Below are 8,511 nucleotides of genomic sequence, written 5' to 3'. Positions count from 1 at the left end.
ATGTTTTTTTTAGAGCGAGCATGACATGTCACCTTACTTATTAAGTTAATCATAAGATACTGCATAACACATATTGTATCCTAACAGGGCAGGGGGTGTTAGTGTTGAAAAAAGGAGGTAGACAGGCTAGATTTGATTGTAAGCATTTCATTTGAATAACGTTCAACTTTCAGAAAAGAAAAATAAATTCCTATGATATGTTTATTCTGGCGAGTATATTTCTTTTTTGCATTTGAGAATTATAGACATAAAGTAGAATTCTCCGAAAATGTAGAGAATATCTCAGACAGCAATATAAACATCTCTTCCTGTAGTAAAAGTCACAAGCATGGACAGTAATGTAGGACAACACTTCCGGTATGTTTTTCAAAGTAAAAGCCCGACCTGGAATTCCGACTCCCTTCGTTTGTGCAAAATGCTTTTATTTTGAAGTGTTTCCTGGCCGTTGTTGTTGTTGTTGTTGTTTTTTTACTTTATTTGTAACTTTTCCAGGAAATGATTTGATTACTCACTCACTCACATACAGACCCATGTGCAGGGCTGACCCTGGCGGTCAGCCAACAAACAATGCATTAGCAGTTTTCTATTCAAACTTGCCGTATTAATAACCTCTACCGAGGAGGTCATTTGTTTGTTGGTTGGATAACAGAAGCCCGATTTGGCACCAACCAAGAAAGAGGCCATCACATTTTAACAGAAACTGGATTTGACTCAGGAACACATTTTTACCTTCCATGAGAACAAACAGTGTTTGGTAACAGTTGAGCTTTCTGATATTTGTTCATACATAAATATCTTAAATAGCTTAAAAGACTTTTATTTTTGTGTTGATTTTTGGCGTCCCCTGTAGACAGAAGGCTTAGCCCAGGTGTTGCAAAGGTCTTGATCTGGCTGGCAGAGCATTTGTTTTCGACGCATACGAAAGAAAGATGCAACTTTCCTTTTTTAAACACAGCAAGGCATAGTAATGAGGTAATGTTTCTATTTTTGGGTATGTAAGATGAATAATAATCATCTATGATAATAAACTTTGTTTTGATACAGTTCTTAGAGCACGAGCTAAGACGTAACAGATTCAGTTGCTTGCTCATAGTAGATGTTACAAGGGCTTTAACATTTACTTATGTTCCCTAGTTATATCACATCTTTAAACTAGTTAGCAAACAGCCAGATAAAAATAAACAGAAGATAAAGCCAGGACAACATAAAATGTATCATTAGTCAGTTGTAAGACTATTCACAGTCAAATATGTGCTCACACCAACCTCGAATACAGCAGCTTAGTCTGTGGTCTTAATCTAGGTACCACTCTAGCATCAGTTAGGTGCAGAGCCCCATATGCCAAAGTTAGCAATAATAAATATGCACTTCCGGTTAGACTTTCAAAATAATGCAGTCCAGTTAGCGATACTGAACAAGAAACATATGGCTTTTGGATATGCACAACAATCAATACAAGTTTTAAAAAGGTTACAGTTTGGTTATGTTGAGGCACTAAAACTACTTCCTTAGCTTACACGTGTTACATAACCAACATATTTTACAATCTTAACTATGTATATTTGTGTGGGTTTCAATTTACTTTATTAAGCCCCTGAATGTATTTGTCTCTCATCTGAATTGAACCTGTTGAGGGCAGTGCCTTTGTGCCTTTTTGAAAGATCTAGAACAACCTTTGATCAAACACTGTAATGTCAACTCAAGAGACAAGAGCTGGGATCTTAAGTAGTGCCTTTTAGTTTCATGTTAGTTTTCAATAGACAGTTGAAAGAAGGTTTCCTGACAAATTGAATTTAATAAGTGAGTTGCCTTCTGACCTTCTGACATGATGTAATTTGATTGATTACAAATAAAAAAGAAGTGATCAATACACAGGTCATATACAGGAAGCCTTTGGGGCTGTAAAATGAGAACCCCAAAAAAAACACCTGGAGTGGCAACTTGTGACTCCAAAAGTAATAAATACTGGAGAAATACCAGCTTGCTGTGAGGTTTGACTGATATTTGGACAAATCTGCTCTCTCTCCCCTCAGCACTTTCAAGGCTTCTGATTGGTCAACAGCATAATGCTGGTAAGACACTACTGTATTTGTACATTGCAGGGCTGTTGAAATGACATTTAATACTTTACACTTCTTGTAAAAGTGCACCGCGGAGACGATGAGGATATCCCGGTGCTGCACGAGCTTCCCAACAAGAACCATATCCTCAAAACAAAGATTGACAAGGTAATCGAGGATGTAGCTGACATTAAAGGCTTGGTGGACTCTCTCAAAACGGATATGACCAGGCTTAAAAGCAGAACTGATGAAGCCGAACAGAATATCTCAGCTGGAGGATGATAACACCAGGCTAAATAGCTAATGTGACGGATACCATCTCAAAACTAGGGGAACAGCTACAATATCAAGAGAACTACAGCAGAAGGAACTCAATCAGAATCAAGGGTGTCCCAGAGGAGGTGGAAAAAAGCACGGGCATGGTGGACTTTGTCAAGGAGATGCTTCGTGGGCTATTTAAGGAAACGCCTGACGTGGTCCAGAGTGAACATTGAGAGAGCCCACCGGACATCGACGACCCGACACGGGAAGGAATATCCCCCACAATGGCCACGTCACATTCTGGTGAAATTACTGCGCTACACTGACCATGAGGAGGTGCACGCCCGAGCGCGGGGGGCTGGAACATTTACTTGGAACGGGTCTAAGGTGGACTTTTTTCCGGACTTCTCCAAAGAGGTACAGGATAAAAGAAAAAAGTTCACAGAAGTTTGCGACATCTGCATGACGAGAGGCCTGGGCTACTCTCTGCAATACCCCGCCATGCTCTGGGTGATGATCAACGGAACCAAACGCCCTTTTGAGGATGCAGAGGAGGCGAGGCGGTATGTTTCCCACCAGCACTCAGCTGAAGAGGCTGAGCAGCATACACAGAACTGGAGAGTGTAAAAGCTTTCTGACTCAGCTATGACACCACACAGATGTGGCTTTCTATGTTTGTTTTTCTTTTGGACTAAATAGCTATACGTTTGCTAAATGTGTGACTTTCAATTTTTGGGGGCGAGAGAGTACATGTTTACATTTTACGCACACACACGTGTTGCCTGTTGTGATCCATCCCTGGTTGTTTTTCTCGACTGTTTAAAAAAAAAAATGATATCCTGTCTTTGGGATTTCATCCAGTGAACCACAAATGCCTTGGCTACTTGGATAACTTTAAAGGACAGATGCATATTGGGCTCTGTGCTCATTTTTAGTATTCTCTTTTACTTTATTATTATTTTACTTGATTTTTTTCCTTTCTTCTTTCATATGATAGAGCCTAATTATATTTTGAGGCTGTTGTTTGGGACTTAAAAGTTAAGCTAAACTTACAAAGCAAATGACTGGACTCTAGTTGTTTACAACTGCCGTTGGAGCCGACACCTGGACGACTTCACATGGATGAAGGTAATACAGGGGGTCTTGACATTGCAGGAGGGGGATCCGGGGTGGAGGAGAAAGGGTATTCTAGAGGGGTGTTGTGTTCTTTATGGGGTTGTTAGGGTAGGGACCACCAGTCATCTAGTTGTGGACTATGTTGTTTATTCCAATCTATCACTTGGTTTCAATTACTTTAAACTATTGGCTGGATATTTTCTCCTTTTTTTTTTAATCAATATATTTATTAGAGTTTCTATTTTTTAAACATATACAATACAACAAAACAATCAGATAACACAACTTAGACAACACAATCGCTCAAAGTGACAAAACAAACCAAAACAAAAAACAAACAATATACACAAATACAAAAATAAAAATACAAGTACATGAAATAAGGGCACTTAAACTGGTTCTCCTGTGAGTCTTTATGGCCATAAGACCAAGCATTTGCAGAGAGTACATTTATCCATCTCCAGAAACATCCGTTAAATGAGACAGATCATTGTCCTTGACATAATTAATAAATCGTCCCCATAACAACTCCTGCTTATCTTTTAGAGTGTAAGTAATTTTTTCCAAAGGAAGGCACCTGGTCAATTCCTTAAAACACTGAGCGATGCTCGGTTTGCCACACTTCTTGCATGATAAAAAGTTTTGGGTCCAGCTCAACATTTATTAACAAAATCTTCTGTACCTCCCTTCTAACCTCCCCCCAGAACTCCTTCACTCTTGGGCATGCCCACAAACAATGGAACAATGTACCTTTATCATCCCCACATCTGATACAAGTATCTGGAATATCAACATTAATTTTATTTAGTTTCTCTGGCGTAATATACACCCTCATCAGCCAGTTATATTGCAATAACCTTAACCGAGTATTACCCGTCTGGGTTTGAGCCTCCTTACAGGCTGTACTCCACTGTTCCGTTGTTAGTTCCCCCTGCAGATCAGAATTCCAGGCTTTAAATCTAGGTTCAGAAGATTCAGGAGAAAATTCTGCTAAGAATAGTTTAAAGCCCCCATCCGCCCTGCCCAGGACAAAGCTGTCATTGCCCCAGATTGGGCTAAAGCGAGATATGGGGGAAACATCCCACACGTCTTCTAACATCCTGCCAGACTTTAATCATGTTTCTAACAATAGGGTTACCTGTAATCTTTTTGAGCTTTTTTACAGAATTTGAGTATAGGTAAGTGGGCAGAGGGAGCCTCAATGAGCCAGCTTCAATACTCCTCCATGTAGGAGATCCCTCCTCTGTAAAAAAGAACATTATTGTTCTCAATTGGGCCGCCCAGTAGTACCACAACATGTTAGGACATTTTAATCCTCCCCTATCGTAAGGCAGGTATAAAAGAGACAAACGGAGCCCAGGGTGTCAATTATTCCAAATATAGTTACGAAACATTTTTTCCATTACAGAAAAATAACCAATTGGAGGTGACAAGGGGATATTCTGAAACAAATATAGCAGCTAAGGGAGTGTGTTCATTTTGAGTATATTAATTCATCCTATTAGAGAAATTGGAAGGCTTGACCACCTGTTCACCGCTTCGGAGATAGTATTCATAAGTGGGTTGTAATTATGATTCACAATCTCTTCTAGGTTAGGAACAATCTGAATACCCAATATGTAAATCTATCTACCATTTTAAAGTGACATGCATAATTTGGTGGGTTACTCCTCTCTTCTGGGTTAAGGAGCATTATGGAAGATTTTGAATTATTAACTTTATACCCAGATATACCACCAAACTGATTAATTAACTCCATAAGAGCTAGCACCGACTGTTCTAAATTTGTAAGAAAAAGAATCACGTCATCAGCATATAAGGCAATTCGATGGTCGTACCCTCCTATATTCATACCCTTAATTCCTGTACTTTCTCTCACTGCTATAGCAAAAGGCTCTATCGCGATCAGAAATAAAAGAGGGGATAAAGGACAACCCTGTCTACAACCCCTACCTATCCTTATCTGTTTGGATACAATATTGTTAGTGATCACCTCTGCATAAGGGTCATTGTAGAGAAGTTTAACCCATCTGCAGAAGTTCTCTCCAAGACCAAAACGCTCTAAAAGTTCAAACAAGTAAGACCATTCCACCCTATCGAAAGCCTTCTCAGCATCAAGAGCTAAGAAGGCAGTATCCGGCGCCCCCCTCTGGTCATATAAAATGTTTAGAACCCCTCTCACATTGTGAAATCCTTGCCTTCCAACCATAAAACCATTCTGATCTTCCTATATGATTTCTGGTAGTAAAACCTCCAGTCTTTTGGCCATAATTTTACAAAGTATCTATAAATCTGAATTTAAAAGGCTGATCGGCCTCATATTTTCACATTTGTCATTTGATTTCCCAGGTTTTGGCAGGAGGGTTATCAGGGCTCCTCCCAAGGTAGGTGGAAGTATTCCACACTGAAAGGCCTCTGAAAACATTTCCAAAAGGGGCGTCTTAAGTTTTGAAACAATTTTTTTGTAAATATCAATAGACAGGCCGTCTGGCCCAGCCGCCTACCCAGAGTTCATGCTCATTAAAGCCTCAGATATTTCCTCTAGGGTCAACCCTGCCCCCAACCTTACATTGTCCTCCTCCTTTATCTTGGGTATCTTATGGTCGTCTAGGAATGAGCTTTGGTGTAAATGTCCCTGTGTTAGTTCAGAGCTGTATAATCTTTCATAATATTCCCTAAACACTTCATTTATTGCAGCAGGGTCTGCCACAGTCTCCCCCACACTGTTCTTCAGCATTGTAATGGATCTTTCGGTTTCAAGTTCTTTAATGCGTCATGCCAACACCTTGCCTGATTTTTCTCCTTGATCAAATATAGATTGTTTAAGCTTTAGCAAATTAGCAGTCGCCTTAGAGGCTGACATTTCGTTATATTGTGATCTCAACAGCAACAACTCTTGGTGTAATTTAGGGCAGATATTTTTAAAATAGGTATTTTCCAAGTTTTTAATTTTTGTCTGCAATAATAATCGTTTTTGATTGGCCTTCTTGGATTTGGAACTGGTAAAATTAATTATCTGCCCCCTTATAAAAGCTTTGAATGCTTCCCATTTAGTGCAGGCTGTCGTTTCAGTGGTATTTACCGCAAAATATAAGTCAATTTGCTTCCCTAAAAAGTCCATTAACTCTTTATCATGTACCCATTTTTGTTGAAATTTCCATTTAGGGGGGTCCCGCCACAGACCCAGATCCACATACATTAGGCTATTGGGAGCATGATCCGAAATCAAGATACTGTCATAGCTACAGTCCTTAATCTTATATGCTAAATTTGCAGAAATTAAGTAGTAATCAATTCGACTGTACGATCCATGAGTTTTAGAGAAACAGGAATACACTGAAGCGTCTGGGCCTCTCTCCCTCCAGATGTTCTTCAAATTGAGTTCTTTAATGAATTGGTGAATTATTTCCCTACTTTTATTGTGAGAGTTTTCTGGATGGGATGACCTGTCTTTCTCGGGGACTAGAGTGCAGTTCCAATCGCCAGCAATAATGTAATGCCCTTTAAGTGACGTCAAGTTAATAAATAGATTACTGAAAAATTTGGGGTCATCTGTATTTGGTGCGTAAATATTGACTAAATTCAGACATTCTGTACAAAGAGTACCCTGAACAATCAGGTATCTACCCATTTTATCTGCTATTACCTTTGTAACATTTAGGGGGATAGACCTGTGCACAAGAGTCATAACTCCCCTGGCCTGGGTATTAAAGGGTGCTGAAAAGACCACCCCTGCCACCTCCTCTTAATCCTTAAATCCTCGTTCCCATCTAAGTGTGTTTCTTGTAAAAAAAAATATTTTGGAATGTAAATCTTTTAACCTTCCCATAACTTTTCTAAATTTTTCGAGCTTTCGTAACCCTCTGCAGTTCCAAGACGTAAACTTAACTTCTAATCCACTGGTCATGGCTGTTGACCCAAAGTGAAATCAGAATTTCCTTCTCCACCAATTCTTTGTTAGTTTTTTCGAGAAGGTCCACTTTCGCCTGCAGGCCAACAACCGTGTCTTCAGTGTCGGAGATGCGGGTCTCTGCATTTTTAACCCGCTCCATACATGCCCCCACCTCTTTTCTCATTCCTTCAATCGCAGCCAGTTCTCCATCAAATCTTTTGGAGAAGTCCGTTTGTAAGTCTTTAATTGCATCAAGGACTGGCTTGCTTCTGTTTTCTTCGACACCGGGGGTTTCCTCCTCAGCTTCCATCGTGGGGGTGCTAGCATTAGCATCAGGCTCACTTTGTTTGGAGTTTGACGAGGCAAAATCAATCCTAGATTGCGTTCTCCTGCGAACTCTGCTCGGGTTTTTAGTTGAGGACGCAGAATCAAAGAATTATTAGCCAAAGAATTGCTCCCTTTCAGTAGCAGACTGTTCAAATTTTATCAGGATTTGTAACTGTAACTTTTAACGGAGGTAAGAGACAATGGGGTCTTTTAAAAAGAGACGCAGAACAATAAAATATTGAAAGCAAAAACAATTGGACGTGATAATGCTCCAGGAGACTCACCTGTTAAAGAGGGACGCACCTAGAATACAGGGTAGATGGATGAGCTGCTCTTACCACATTTGTTACAACAAAAAACAAAGGGGAGTTTCTGTCCTATTTTTCAATCAATCAATCAATCAAATTTTATTTGTATAGCGCCAAATCATAACCAGGGTTATCTCGAGACACTTTACAGAAAGAGCAGGTCTAGACCGACTCTTTATGTTATTTAAAGAGAGGCCCAACATGAATCCACCATGAGTAACACTTAGCAATTCGGCACATTGGCAGAAAAACTTCCTTTTAACAGGCAGAAACCTCGAGCAGAACCAGACTCATGTTGAACAGCCATCTGCCTCGACTGGATGGGCCCAAAATGGGATAGAAGATGATGCAGGATAGAGACGGGCAAAGAGAGCAACAACAACATATGTTCTTGTTACCACAACAACATATGTCCTTGTTACATGAACAACAACAGACACATACTTATGGTTACAATGCCAATAATAGTGGTAGACTAGGGTGAAGATTGGCTAAATAAATAAATAAATAAATAAATTAGCGAGAGAAGCAGAGTAATGATAAAGGC

The sequence above is a fragment of the Semicossyphus pulcher genome, unplaced genomic scaffold, assembly GCF_022749685.1.
Source record: "Semicossyphus pulcher isolate SPU_LCO1_2020_fin unplaced genomic scaffold, fSemPul1.0.p SCAF_6, whole genome shotgun sequence".
Lineage (NCBI taxonomy): Eukaryota > Metazoa > Chordata > Actinopteri > Labriformes > Labridae > Semicossyphus > Semicossyphus pulcher.
The sequence above is the reverse complement of the archived record's forward strand: the minus strand, read 5'-3'. Positions refer to the sequence as shown.